Genomic DNA, 13444 nt, shown 5'->3' on the forward strand with positions numbered 1-13444 from the left:
TTCTCAGGAAGAAAAGAGGTGCAGCCAAGAGGTTAGGGAGCAAGGTTAGTGGGAGCAGGGTTAATGAGATGTGTCTCGGTCTAAGGCAAAAGCAAGAGAGAGAAACAAAATGGAGAAAGTTTTCTTCTTCTTCCCAGAGCTCTCAGCGAGACTGTGAGAGAAGTTGACATCAATTGTTTTCATTTCACTGCCTGTTATCTAGTTCTTTTACCAAAATATTCTAGCTTGCTTCAAACTAGCACAGGTCCATTTCAGAGACTTGTCCCCAGCGTCTTCGAAACCTGGAGAACAGTGCCACCAGCAGGATGAAGAAACACATCATACCACAAGGACCCACAGTGAAAATCCCATCAGTGACAGCGACCCCAGCTGTCCAAACCAGTGCGTCTCCTTGGAAACTTTTCTGCTCTTGAATGATATGGTGAACAAGCTGGTAGATACGCTTCACGACATAATCTCAGAAGTGGATCAAATAGATCATCAACTCAATGATGAGTAACCCAGTACTTGCTACTCGAGTGACTACGAATATAGCCACTCAGATTATGAAGAGCAGTAAGACGAAAGGGAAAATCCAGCACACCATGCATGCTTCACAAGAAAGCAAATGCCTTCTCAGCCTGATATTAAGAGATAGCTGTCACTGTCAGCAAATCCACTTCATCTGGTGGGTGGAGAACAGGAAATTGAAAAGCTGCATGCATATTTTTGACCCAGAGTCACACAAGCAAATACCCATCACCGGTCAAGGTGGTGGGGGGATTAATAGAGTACAAGGTATTTGGGCTCAGAGCAACAAAGCTCTAAACAATTTGTATTAAGCTCTACATAGAGTAACAAGATTGTATACACTGTTGTATGATGCATATAGTATGTTAAGCTCACTCTGCATTCATATAACCCATTGTTTATACAGGTAACCTAATTCAAAGGTGATATGCCATGTCAAAGAGTTTCAACTGCCAAGAAAGGCAGCATGCTTATACTGAAAGGTAATCCACACAAAGTATTCTCTCCCCAGAGGGATAATTAATTGCCCTCGATTCAACGTCCCATTGGCCAGGGGGTGGTATTGTCGTGGAGGGCCTGTAGGCCCGAAAAGAGGCTTCTTTATGCCTCTACATGCCTGGACATGTTTTTCTGCCAGGACCCCTGATTGTAAACAGATTGTGTAACACACACACAGAGTTCATGTATCCCTGGGGCAAACCATGTGATCCCCATATTTGGGAGAGTCCAGGCAATTAGTCTCCTGCCTATTATGGTAAGGTTTGGCTTACTGCCAACCTGATTGGTCACTCTGGTGGCCAAAGGGCCCATTAATCTCAGCCCACAATCCATAAAGAGAGATACACAGATGCACCATGTGTTCAGTTCTGTTCAGTTCAGATCTGTTCAGCTCAGTTCAGATCAGCTCTCTGACCCACCTGCAAGGATCAGCTATAGCTCTGACCTTCACCTGAAGTGCTTAGCTGCTCATACTCACACGCTTGGATGCCATTGCATAGCTCTGATGCTCTCTGAGGCACAGACCTCATGCTTTGATTAAATTCTCAGGTAACCTGTCTACGTGCTTTAGATGCAGAGCTCATTCAAGCCTGCATGTAATATATATATATATATATAAGGAGCTGATAGCCTCCTAAACCAGCACCAGATGTGCATATCTGCAAGTTGTCTTGTTTTATCTACAGAGCTCAGACTCCCAGCAGCCAGACCAGGGAGCAGACTTCTGGATTTTCTGCTAACCCACACACACGGCTTGAATCTGTGAAGAGAATCGTGCCAGAGACAGCACAGACATTCTTCTCCTGTTTCTGGAATCCTGCCAGCTGATAATCCCTGGACACAGTATCCAGAAGAAGGCAGCAGCATCGAGGCAGAGATCATCCCACACCAGGAGACTAAAAGGTTAGAGAAACCTGTTTACCCCAGAGACTGGGAAGATTTATCATCTCCCCTCAAGCTGGGAAGATTCCAGCGTCCAAGTCCACAGACAGATTTCCTGAAGTCTGGACATTAGGCGCAGGCTGTTGCACAACCCCAGAGGGTGATTAGTAATTAATAACAACACTTAGAAGTAAATCTTTAATTCCTCTGCAATATAAGCAGCCTCTGCCATAGAGCAGAAAGAGTTTCAGCCCCTCTGCTGGGCAAATAGTATCAGCTCCCAAGAGGCACCAAGCCAAAGGGAAATTCCTCTCTCTGTTTATAGTTTGATGTTTGCTAGTTATTAACCAGATCCCTGTATATATTCTGTCCTAATTGTTTTCATAATCTTGCACAGAACTAAATATTGATACACAGTGGTTGGGGGTGGCTAGAGTTGTGCTAGTTTGAAGCAAGCTGGAATGTTTTGGTAGAAGAAGTAGATAACGGGCAGTGAAATGAAAACAATTGATGTCAACTTCTCTCACAGTCTCGCTGAGAACTCTGGGAAGAAGAAAGACTTTTTCTCCATTTTGTTTCTCACTCTTGCTTTTGCCTTAGACCTGGTCACATCTCATTAACCCTGCTCCTACTAACCCTGCTCCCTAACCTCTTGGCTGCACCTCTCTTCTTCCTGAGAACTGGGGTAAGGTTGAGAGGGCCGGGGGAGGTGTTGGGGTGGTTTGAGAGGCCCTCCTGGGGACCTAGGTTTCTGGGAGAGGAGTTGTGCTTTTGTATTGTTTATCCTTTGTATATTTCTGTATATAATTGTATATAACTGTATATATTGTAAATATCTGCTTGTAAATTCTACTAGCTGTAAATAAATTGCTTCATCTATATTCCCAGGGTCCGTCTGAGTTAGCTGGGGCAAATTCAAAAGTGTGGGGGGGCGGGGTAACCCCCAAACCATCACAAGAGTTCATAAATATTAATTTTAATAAATTATATTTTTATATAAAATTTCTATCACCTCAAATTAATTTCTCACCTCCACCAAATAGGTGTAGGCATAGAGAACCCCCTCTGCAACATAGGTTGAGGTGAATGGCAAAACCTTTCAGTCTTAGAGGCAAAGAGAATGAAATGACTAGGATAGTCTCAATATTTTGACATACAGGACTTTCAGTCTTAGAAGTGGAGGATATTACCAAGGAGGGAAAAAAAATACCAAAAGCAAAACCAGAAGAACACTACCAATCACTTACAGCAGTATGTGCAATGTAATCAACCCAGCCTCTTGTTTTGTCATAGAATGTGCTACTGAAAAGGAGTGCTAAGCCAGGTTTTGCAGAACAGACCTTCTGTCCCTGAAGTAATCCTGACTCTTCCACCTCTTTATGCAGTGTTGCTAATTGATCTTCATTCCTTCCCTATGTCAACATCCTGGAAGCTCCTTATCAATACTTCTGAGTAAATTAGCATGCAAAAGCATATATCGAAGTTTAGATACTTTGTGCTCAGTTGTATAAAGAAATAAATTCCTTAAAACCTTAGCAGAGGTTATGGGAAGCAGTAAAAAACCCTTGTTAGTGCTTATCACTTACTCTTAAATCTAGAGGGAGTCACTATATCTAGTCAAGCTGAAATTTCAAGTTCTGAGCTGAGAGAGCAATTTTCATGAGATTATCTCAATGTCTTGAATTTTGCATTGTGGTGAAGGGCCACATAGGCCCAAGTAGGCCTATTCACAGGCCTACGCTTGCCTGGACATGTTTTCCCGACAAAACGTGTTTTTCTGTCTAAATCAGGGGAAAACACATTAAGCAGACAAAAGGAGCACAGTAAGCCTGGCTCCTTGGAGTCTGGCCTGCCCTGGTTATATAAGGTTGATGTAAACAGGTTGCATAAGCCCACACACTTAGTGTGTGGCCCACCTGTGCTCTTCCCATATCTGGGGGTACTAAACCTATGGACTCTTCCTTATTTGGCATGTTTTGGCCTCCTGCCAGATGCTTATTGGACAATGTTGTGGCCAAAGGACCATCAATCTCGGCCCACATCTTATAAGTAGGGCAATTCAATGCTCCTGTCACCACCCTCTGTTCACCTTTCTCAGTTCTTCATCGCCTGGGGCCACTACCTTTATTCTCCATGTATGACTTTCTCCTACGGTACTTTGCACCAACCCTTGGGAGATCGACCAAGGCATTCCTGGCCAGACACCGCTCCAGCCTGCCACTGTCCCAGCTCACCACATCAGCCCGTGGAATCTTCTCAGACAGCGTGTCCCAGTATCCGAACTGAATTATTTAGATCTACGAGGATCAACCACGTGGCTTTCACTACACATATTTGGGACCACAGAGACTGTGACTCCAATTAGTGAGTAATTGAACTCTCATGATTTGACTAGCTAAGAAATTCCACTTTATGCCACAAGACTCTCTATCCAGAACCTTTCCAAACCTCTACCAAATTGCTTAATCCTTCTGTAAATAAACATTCTGTAAAATAATTTCACAAACCACATACAAAGAATTTGTATGGGTTAACTGTATATAAGTTTGAGGGAAATTCTCTTTGTATATATTATTAAATTATTTAAAAACCTTTCAAAATTGGCCTCATATCTTACCCCAAACTCAGACAAAACCCCTTCACAACATACACAAACAAGAAAATATGAAATTCTGTAAACTGACTGCTTGTATTATGAGATTTTAGAAAATACTAAAAAAAATTATGTTGACGGGATAGCTGACAGCAAAAGACATTGACTCATGATAGACACCACATGTCACAGTACATGGCTGAAAAGCGGAGACAGAATTTCATCTTCCACAACACCAGAAGAAAGAACAACTTACCTTTCTGGTAAGACCCAATAATCAACAGCTAAACATGATCAGTAGGAAACAGAATAAAATGAAAATGTAAAAGTAAGAGGTCAAACCACGGCTTTGCAATCTGAAAGATCTCATCCAAGATAAATATCTACTGTGAGACTTAGGGTTACATAGAACCAGCTTTGAGTTACACACATAATGTTTTATCTACCTACTAAATTTATATGTAAATAAACATGGATTCATGTATGCATATAAGTTCAAAACAACATCCTATCTAAGTCTACAAATTATTTGTGGTCTTTTTTTAATTTATTGATTAATAAACATGTTTAGAGGAACTGCAACAATTTTACAAAGGGGTTTTTTTTGACAAATGAGGAGACTATGTTCAGTCACCACAAGTATATCAGCACCTGAGAACCTCAGCACAGTAAGAGAACTTCAATATAAGATTGAATTAGAGAATTCAAACCAACAAAAAAATGCTTCTTACTTGAATAAAAATGATATTATTATGGACTAGCATTGGTAATGGATTTTACCAACATAATTCAACAAACTTTCATATGATGAATTTTTGAGTTAGATTTTTTGTCTCCTTTCTTTCTCTCAGATATCATTCTATTTACTTAATTATTACTCTTTGTTTCTTGATTCCAAACACAAGCAAAAAATTGCATTTCCCACTTTGATGAGATCAGATTGAATCACATCTTGAAAATTTACAGGAGCATCTGTATATATAGAAAATCACAGATTTTTGGCTGATAGCAACACAATACTGACTTAAATCATCTGAGATTCTATCCCCAAAGCTAAACAGTGAGCAACCTTTTAAACTTCCGTACAGTTGCTTAAACTGATTGTGTCTTGAATTGAGGCCTTCCAACATCAAATACTTATTAATATATTTGGAAGCATACCACTGTACAGAGAATGCCTGAAATACCATTAATCTGTTATCAATAAACAAGATTTTATTCCCTGCTATGGAAAAAAGACTGATGATCCTTGGCATGGAAGACAGAAATTAAAGGCTTCTGACTGAAGACAATAAAAATTATTTTTAGAAATATCTTGATATTATTTTGGACTGAAACTTGTTTGTTCAGGTTCCTTTTGTTGTCGTTGTTGGTTTTGTTTCTGTTTTGTTTTGTTTTCTTTCTGAAGAAAGGACAAGCTCCTTTCACGAGGCAGGAGAATAACAATAAGTTTGGGAGATTCACTGCACAAGAGAGACAGCAAAAAATAAGGCTGCATTAGTGGAGCAGATACCATGATAAAAGGAGATCATATAAACAAAGTGTAAGCAGATGAAGACAAAATTATGGACTGATACAGAACTCTCAGTAATATTAGTAACTGTCAGTGATAATAGAAGGAAACAAAAATTAAACCCATTTTGCAAGTATGTTACTTTATATTGGTTGTGTTTAACAGGAAATATCTTGTCCCAGTTATATACCTTAAAAATTAATTGTGCACACTTGATTTCCTATCCTTCTGCTGCCACTGCATCACTGCTGCACAAGGTACCTGTTTATAGCTAGATGTCCATCTTGCCAAGGGCTTCAGGGTAACATCATTGTAAATTTTAATAGAAGCTCTGAGAAGAATAAAAAATAAGTGAACTTCAGTCCCTGTGCAACTGGTATTTTGTTTCCTTTTGTTTCCTTTTCTTTCCTTTTTTTTTTTTTTTTTTTTTTTTTTTTGGTCAGTATTTCTGCTTTAATTTTAAAAAAAAAAGAATATTTACATTAAATTGAGATATGACAGTTTGTAGCTAAATGAAAAGAGTCAAAGTCCTTTTAGGGAGCAAATTAACTCATGATAATTGCTATGGCAAAGTATATGAAGTAATATTATAAGAGATACAAGTTCTGTTTTGTGTCTGTTAAATTTACTGCCGTAAATGATTGAGGGAGGGAAGGAGTTCCTCCATACATGTTCAAAAGGGCTTAGTTCTTACACACACACAAAAAAAAAAAAATTAATGAAGAGAATCTGTAATATAACCTGAGATATCAGATTCTGTTAAAAAATTGTACCTTGCTCCTTGACTGCACAGAACACATTAACAAAATAATATTCTGTGTTGTGCTAGTATGAAGCAAGCTGGAATGTTTTGGTGAAAGAACTTGATAACGGGCAGTGGAATGAAAAACAATTATGTCTCCTTCTCTCACAGTTACGCCGAGAACTCTGGGAAGAAGAAAGACTTTTTCTCTCCATTTTGTCTTTCACTTCTGCCTTTGCCTTCAGACCTAGTCACATTTCATTAACCTTGCTCCTACTAACCTTGCTCCCTAACCTCTTGGCCTCACCTCTTTTCTTCCTGAGAACTGGGGTAAGGTTGAGAGGGCCAGGGGAGGTGTTGGGGTGGTTTGAGAGCCTCTCCTGGGGACTCAGGTTTCTGGGAGGGGAGTTGTGCTTTTGTATTGTTTATTCTTTGTATATTTCTGTATATAACTGTATATAACTGTATATATTGTAAATAGCTACTTGTAAATTCTGCTAGCTGTAAATAAATTGCATCATCTATATTCCCAGGGTCCGTCTGAGTTAGCTGGGTACTGACAAAGTGTGTGGGGGGGGGCGGGTAAGAGCCCAAACCATCACATGTGTCCTTTTTGGACTTTTGGAAAAAGTAGATTATCTTCTAAATAGGAAAAAAAAAAGAGCCTTGTTTCCTATTTGCATTCTGCTTGAGAATAAGTTTTCTGATATGTAATAATGTGCAAAATCTGATTTGTAACCTTTGCTGCTTCATCTTCAATTCTAAAATTTCTTGTTATACTTTTGTTTGTTTGTTTTTGAGATCAGGTAAAAATCATATGTTAAAAATACATGAGAATACTGGGGTTATTCATTTTGGTTTGTTTCATTTTTTAAGCATAGCTTAAATCCAGTGATTGGTTTAAATCAACTGGAGAGGAAAACTAGGAAGACACAGAACATGATTGCAAATGACTTATTTCCTCAGTAACTCGGACTCACATTGCAGTTATGAGTCAAAGATATTTTGTTCTCTTCCTCTGCTCAAATTTGTTCACACCTTTTCAATTTGTATAATATTACTGGTCCTATAAACAAAACACATTTTTAGGTAAATTAAGAATCATAGAATCATAGAATCATAGAATCATAGAATCAACCAGGTTGGAAGAGACCTCCAAGATCATCCAGTCCAACCTATCACCCAGCCCTATCCAGTCAACTAGACCATGGGGCACGAGAAATTTAAACAAAAATATACAATATTACTGGGAGTCCTTTTTTAAAATGTGGTGGGTTTTTTGTTTGTTTGGTTTTGTTCTTTTTTTTTTTTTTTTTTTTTTTTTTTTTTTGTGAATTCAATGAAGTATGTGTGCTAGAATTGCCTAGAAATATTCCATTTCTCTCACCAAAAGTATAAATCAGATCTAGTGAATTTAATTTTAATTTGTGCCTTGTTCAGTTCCTCACTCCAAATTGTTCACTAGACAAAAGGCTTTTCAGAAAGTCTATTAGCACTAGGAAACACTGAATGTTGTAGAGAAAATCAGAATATAATTTGTATAAATATGTAATAATAATAAGATATGATATGATATGAGGAAGGAAGAGCTGCCCATCATAAGTGAAGATCAGGTTCATGATCACCTGAAGAAACTGAAAGTATTCAAGTCCATGGGACCCGTTGGAATACACACAGAGGTGCTGACAGAACTGGCAGATAAGGTTGCTAAACCACTCTCTATTCTATTGCAAAAGTCATGGCAGTCTGGTGAAGTTCCGTCTGACTGGAAAAATGGAAACATAACCCCAATTTTCAAATGGGGTAGGAAGGATGAGCCAGGGAACTAAGGCCAGTCAGTCTCCCTCCTCCCTGGGCACCACCTCCCTGGGCAGCCCATTCCAGTGGCAAATCATTCTCTCTGTGAGGAACTTCCTCCTAACATCCAGCCTATACTTTCCTCAACACAACTTGAGACTGTGTCCCCTTGTTCTATTGCTGATTGCCTTCAAGGAGAGACCAGCTCCCACCTGGATACAACCTCCCTTCAGGTAGTTGTAGACAGCAATGAAGTCACCCCTCTTCTCCAGGCTAAACAACCCCAGCTCCCTCAGCGTCTCCTCATAGGATTTGTGTTCCAGGCCCTTCACCAGCCTTGTTGCCCTTCTCTGGACATGTTCCAGCACCTCAACATCTCTCTTGAATTGAGGAGCCCAGAACTGGAGACAGTACTCAAGGTGTGGCCTGACCAGTGCTGAGTACAGGGGAAGAATAACCTCCCTTGTCCTACTGGCCACTCTGTTCCTGATGCAGGCCAGGATGCCATTGGCTCTCTTGGCCACCTGGGCACACTGCTGCCTCATCTTCAGCTTACTATCTATCAGTACCCCCAGGTCCCTTTCCTCCTGGCTGCTCTCCAGCCACTCAGTCCCCAGCCTATAGCACTGCTTCGGGTTGTTGTGGCCAAAGTGCAGAACCCTGCACTTGGCCTAGTTCAATCTCATCCCATTGACCTCTGCCCTCCCATCCAGCCTGTCCAGGTCCCTCTGCAGGGCTCTCCTACCTTCCAACAGATCAACAACTGCTCCTAGCCTGGTGCCATTGTCCTGGAGTCCTGTATCCCCTAAATTCCTCTCCCTCTGTGGTTTGAGTGGGAGAGGAAAAGGTGTGAAAAGGCCGGTTTCTCCCCCCTGCTCTGCCGGCGTGAAATGGGGGGAGAGTAAGTGGCTCTTCCAGCACGAGGGGTGCCCTGTGCAGTGCCCGCACTGGAATAGGGCTGGGGATTGGCTGTAGTATTCGTGCCTAGGAAGTGGTAACCCTGTAACTCTGCTCTTTGTCTAGGAAGGGTATAAATATTGGGGGAGTTCCCACCTTGGGGTTCCCGCCTTACAGTTCGCCCCCACCTGGGCATTCATGCCTGCCTGAGAGTTCTTCGCCGCCTCCCCCCTGGCCTGTATAAATTCTGCAGAAGGAGACCCTGATGCTCTGCTCTGAAAGATGGCTTCCCACCATTACCACCTTTTATGCAGGCTCGATAGGCCTTAATGACCCTTGGACTGCCTCTGAAAGACAGCAAGAGGGCAAGCAGCTGGACCGCCCTTCTTTCAGCTAGCCTGGCTTACTTGTGAGTAACTGGCTCATCGTTATCATTAAGTGTAAATGCTATCACTCAATAGCTAAAGCCTTTTCCAACTTCTGGCTTCCAAAATATTCGAATTACCTATGGTATCCTTGAAGATCTTCTCAAACAAACTGAATCTGATAATCAAAACTAATTTAATTTTTTTGTATAGTTTTGGGGGCAGAGGGTTTTTGGGAAAACAAAATAACTCTATTTTTATGTAAAAATCCCTGACTTAGCCGCATTAATTCCCTGCCTCCACAACATTCATCTGCAAACTCATTGAAGTCCACATAGACTACAGCCACAGCCTTCCCCACATTCACCAGGCGGGTAATCTGATCATAAAAGGAGATCAGGTTGGTGAGGCAGGACCTGCCCTTCTTAAACCCATGCTGGCTGGGCCTGATCCCTTGGCCATCCTCTAGGTGCTTTCCACTGGCACTCAAGATGACTTGTTCAATGACCTTGCCTGGCACTGAGGTCAGGCTCACAGGTCTGTAGTTTTCTGGCTCCTCCTTATGGCCCTTCTTGTGCATAGGCATCACATTGGCCAGCTTCCAGTCTTTGGGGACCTCTCCAGTGAGCCAGGACTGCTGATAAATGATGGAGAGTGGCTTGGCCAGCTCAGCTGCCAGCACTCTCAGCACCCTAGGATGGATGCCATCCGGCCCCATGGACTTGTGAGGGTCCAAGTGTCTCAGCAGGTCCCTTACTTCTTCCTCATGGATTACAGGGGGACTATACTGGACCCTGACTCCATCCACCACTTCAGGAGTCCAGTTGTCCTGGAGACAACGGGTCCCACTATTGAAGCTCGAGGCAAAGAAGGTGTTAAGCACCTCTGCCCTTTCCTCATCCTTTGCCACTATATCCCCCTCTCTATCTAATAAGGACTAGAGGTTGTCCTTGGCTGGAATAGTGAAGAATAGTGAAGAGGTGATTTGCTACAGTCAGCATAGCTTCACCAAGTGCAAATCCTGCCTGGATGAACTTGGTGGCCTTCTATGAACAGGTCACAACATTCATAGATGATGGATGAGCAACTGATGTCATTTACCTGGACCTGAGCAAGGCTCCTGACACTGTCCCACACCACATCCTGGTCTCCAAGCTGGTGACACATGTGTTTGACGGGTGGACTATGAGATGGATAAAGAACTGGCTTGATGGCCACACCCAAAGTGTGGCTGTCAATGGCTCCATGTCCAAATGGAGGACAGTGAGAAGCAGAGTCCCTCAGGGATCAGTCCTGGGACCAGACTTGTTCCACACCTTTGTTGGTGATATGGACAGTGGCACTGTCCTCAGCAAGTCTGCTGACAATACCAAGATGTGTGGTGCAGCAGACCCACTGGAGGGATGTGATGACATCCAGAGGGACCTGGACAGACTGGAGAGGTGGGCACAAGCCAACCTAAGGAGGTTCAACAAGACCAAGTGCAGTGTCTTGCATCTGGGTTGGGGCAATCCCAAGCAAAATTACAGGCTGGGCAGTGACTACTGGAGAGCAGCTCTGAGGAGAAGGACTTGGAGGTGCTGGTGGACAAGAAGCTCAACATGAACCAGCAATGTGCACCTGCAGCCTGGAAGGCCAACCCAATCCTGGGCTACATCAGGATAAGTGTGGCCAGCAGGTCAAGAGAAGTGATTCTCCCCATCTACTCCACTCTGGTGAGACTCCATCTGGAGTACTGTGTCTAGTTCTGGAGTCCCCATTACAAGAAAGATGTGGACGTGCTGGAGAGTGTCCAAAGAAGAGCCACTGGGATGATTAGAGGGCTGGAACACCTCTGCTATGAGGGCAGGCTGAAAGAGTTGGGGCTGCTCAGTCTGGAGAAGGGGAGGCTGTGAGATGACCTTATTGTGGCCTTCCAGTATCTGAAGGGGGCCTATAAAAATGCTGTGGGGTGATTTTTCAGGATATCAGAGTGACAGGACTAGGTGGAATGGAGGGAAGCTGGAGATGGGAGGGTTCAGGCTGGATGTGAGGAGGAAGTTCTTGAGCATGAGAGTGGTGAGAGCCTGGCATGGGTTGCCCAGGGAGGTAGTTGAGGCCCCATCTCTGAAGGTGTTTAAGGCCAGGCTGGATGAGGCTCTGGCCAGCCAGATCTAGGTTAGGGTGTCCCTGGCCACGGCAGGGGGATTGGAACAAGTTGATCCTTGTGATCCTTTCCAACCCTGACTGATTCTATGATTTTATATAATACAATGTAATATAATATTATACAATGTAATACAAAGTAATACACAACAATTAAGTTGTGTAGTCTGCTCTAACAAAAAAGACCTGGTTACCTTCCTGCACTCCAGGGTGGCACAAGCAGGAAAGGAGGATTTGAGAAAACTTCAGGAAACAATAGTTTTACTGAAGTAACATGAATTATTACAAATTAAAGTACTGGTGTATGTGACAGGCGGGGGAGCAGACAATACTTAATTCCATGTGTAAAAGAACAAAAGAATCAAGGACAAAAAGACTAAGGACCCAGCTCAGAATTTGGGGTGGAGGGTAGGGGAGAAAAACAGTAAGGAAAAGAACCCTGAACAGGAAATTTTACAAGTTATAGATAGGCTGAACTCTGAGTCCTATAATTCCCTTACATGCTCAGCCAGTCCTTTCCTTTTGTTGTGAGCATGACATCAGGCATGGTATCAAATAACTCACTAACATTCTGCTTCCTCCTGGCTTGCCCAATACAAGATAGTAGTCCCAACTTCTATATGCCACTGCGGGGACAGGGGTGGTTCCCCTTCCCCATTTCCTCCATGTGAGGCCAACCAGCTAAAACTAGTACAGTTTAAAATAACATAATTGATAAATATACCTGTCGTGGAACGCAGTTTCGCGGCAGAGTTTATGGGGAAAATACGCGAGGTGTTGACTATTTTATCAGTGATTTATTGCAAAAAATGCGAATTCCCTCTTCCCGAAACTACACCACCCTTGTGAATTCTTTTGATCGAGGTCAAAGTAACATTTCCAAAAATGGCAAATTAAAGAGTCTATGATGTTTAAAGAGAGTTCTTTGAGTCTCTGGTTTGAGTTAACAGTTCGTCAGCTACTCACAGTCTGTAGCTTGGTAGGGAGTCCCTTTCTCCCGGTGAGGGTCCAGGTATATGCAGGCTTTCCTGCCTCTGCGGCTCGGGGTATCCGCCCGAGGCGAGGCTAGATCGGCAAGCAGCTTGTTGTCCGAGGAAGGAGCGAGGGTGAGGTCCAGAAAGGCAAGGGCACAAGGGCCAAAAGCCTCGATCCTGGCCTGTCCACCATTTTTATAATGTTCCAAAATAGGACTAGCCCACAACTCGGACCACTTTTACGTTGTTCACATACATTGGTAAAAAACAATAAGCAACTTATACAATTGGATAACATTACCTAAAACAATATAAATACCCCTCCTCAGGCCAGCCCACCTGCAGGTGTTGGGCAGGCCTGAGAAAGTCATTTCTACTAACCAAAACAATACCTTGTTGTCTGGAAAGCAAGGCCAAGTGAAAGAGAAACATGGCCAGTGTTTACCTTTCACTTACCCTAGGGAGAAATCTTCCCATGGGACTGAAAGATTGTTTTGGTTTTTTTGATGCTTCTGGCTTGAATGTGAG

Source organism: Pogoniulus pusillus, chromosome Z (assembly GCF_015220805.1).
Source record: "Pogoniulus pusillus isolate bPogPus1 chromosome Z, bPogPus1.pri, whole genome shotgun sequence".
NCBI classification, from domain to species: domain Eukaryota; kingdom Metazoa; phylum Chordata; class Aves; order Piciformes; family Lybiidae; genus Pogoniulus; species Pogoniulus pusillus.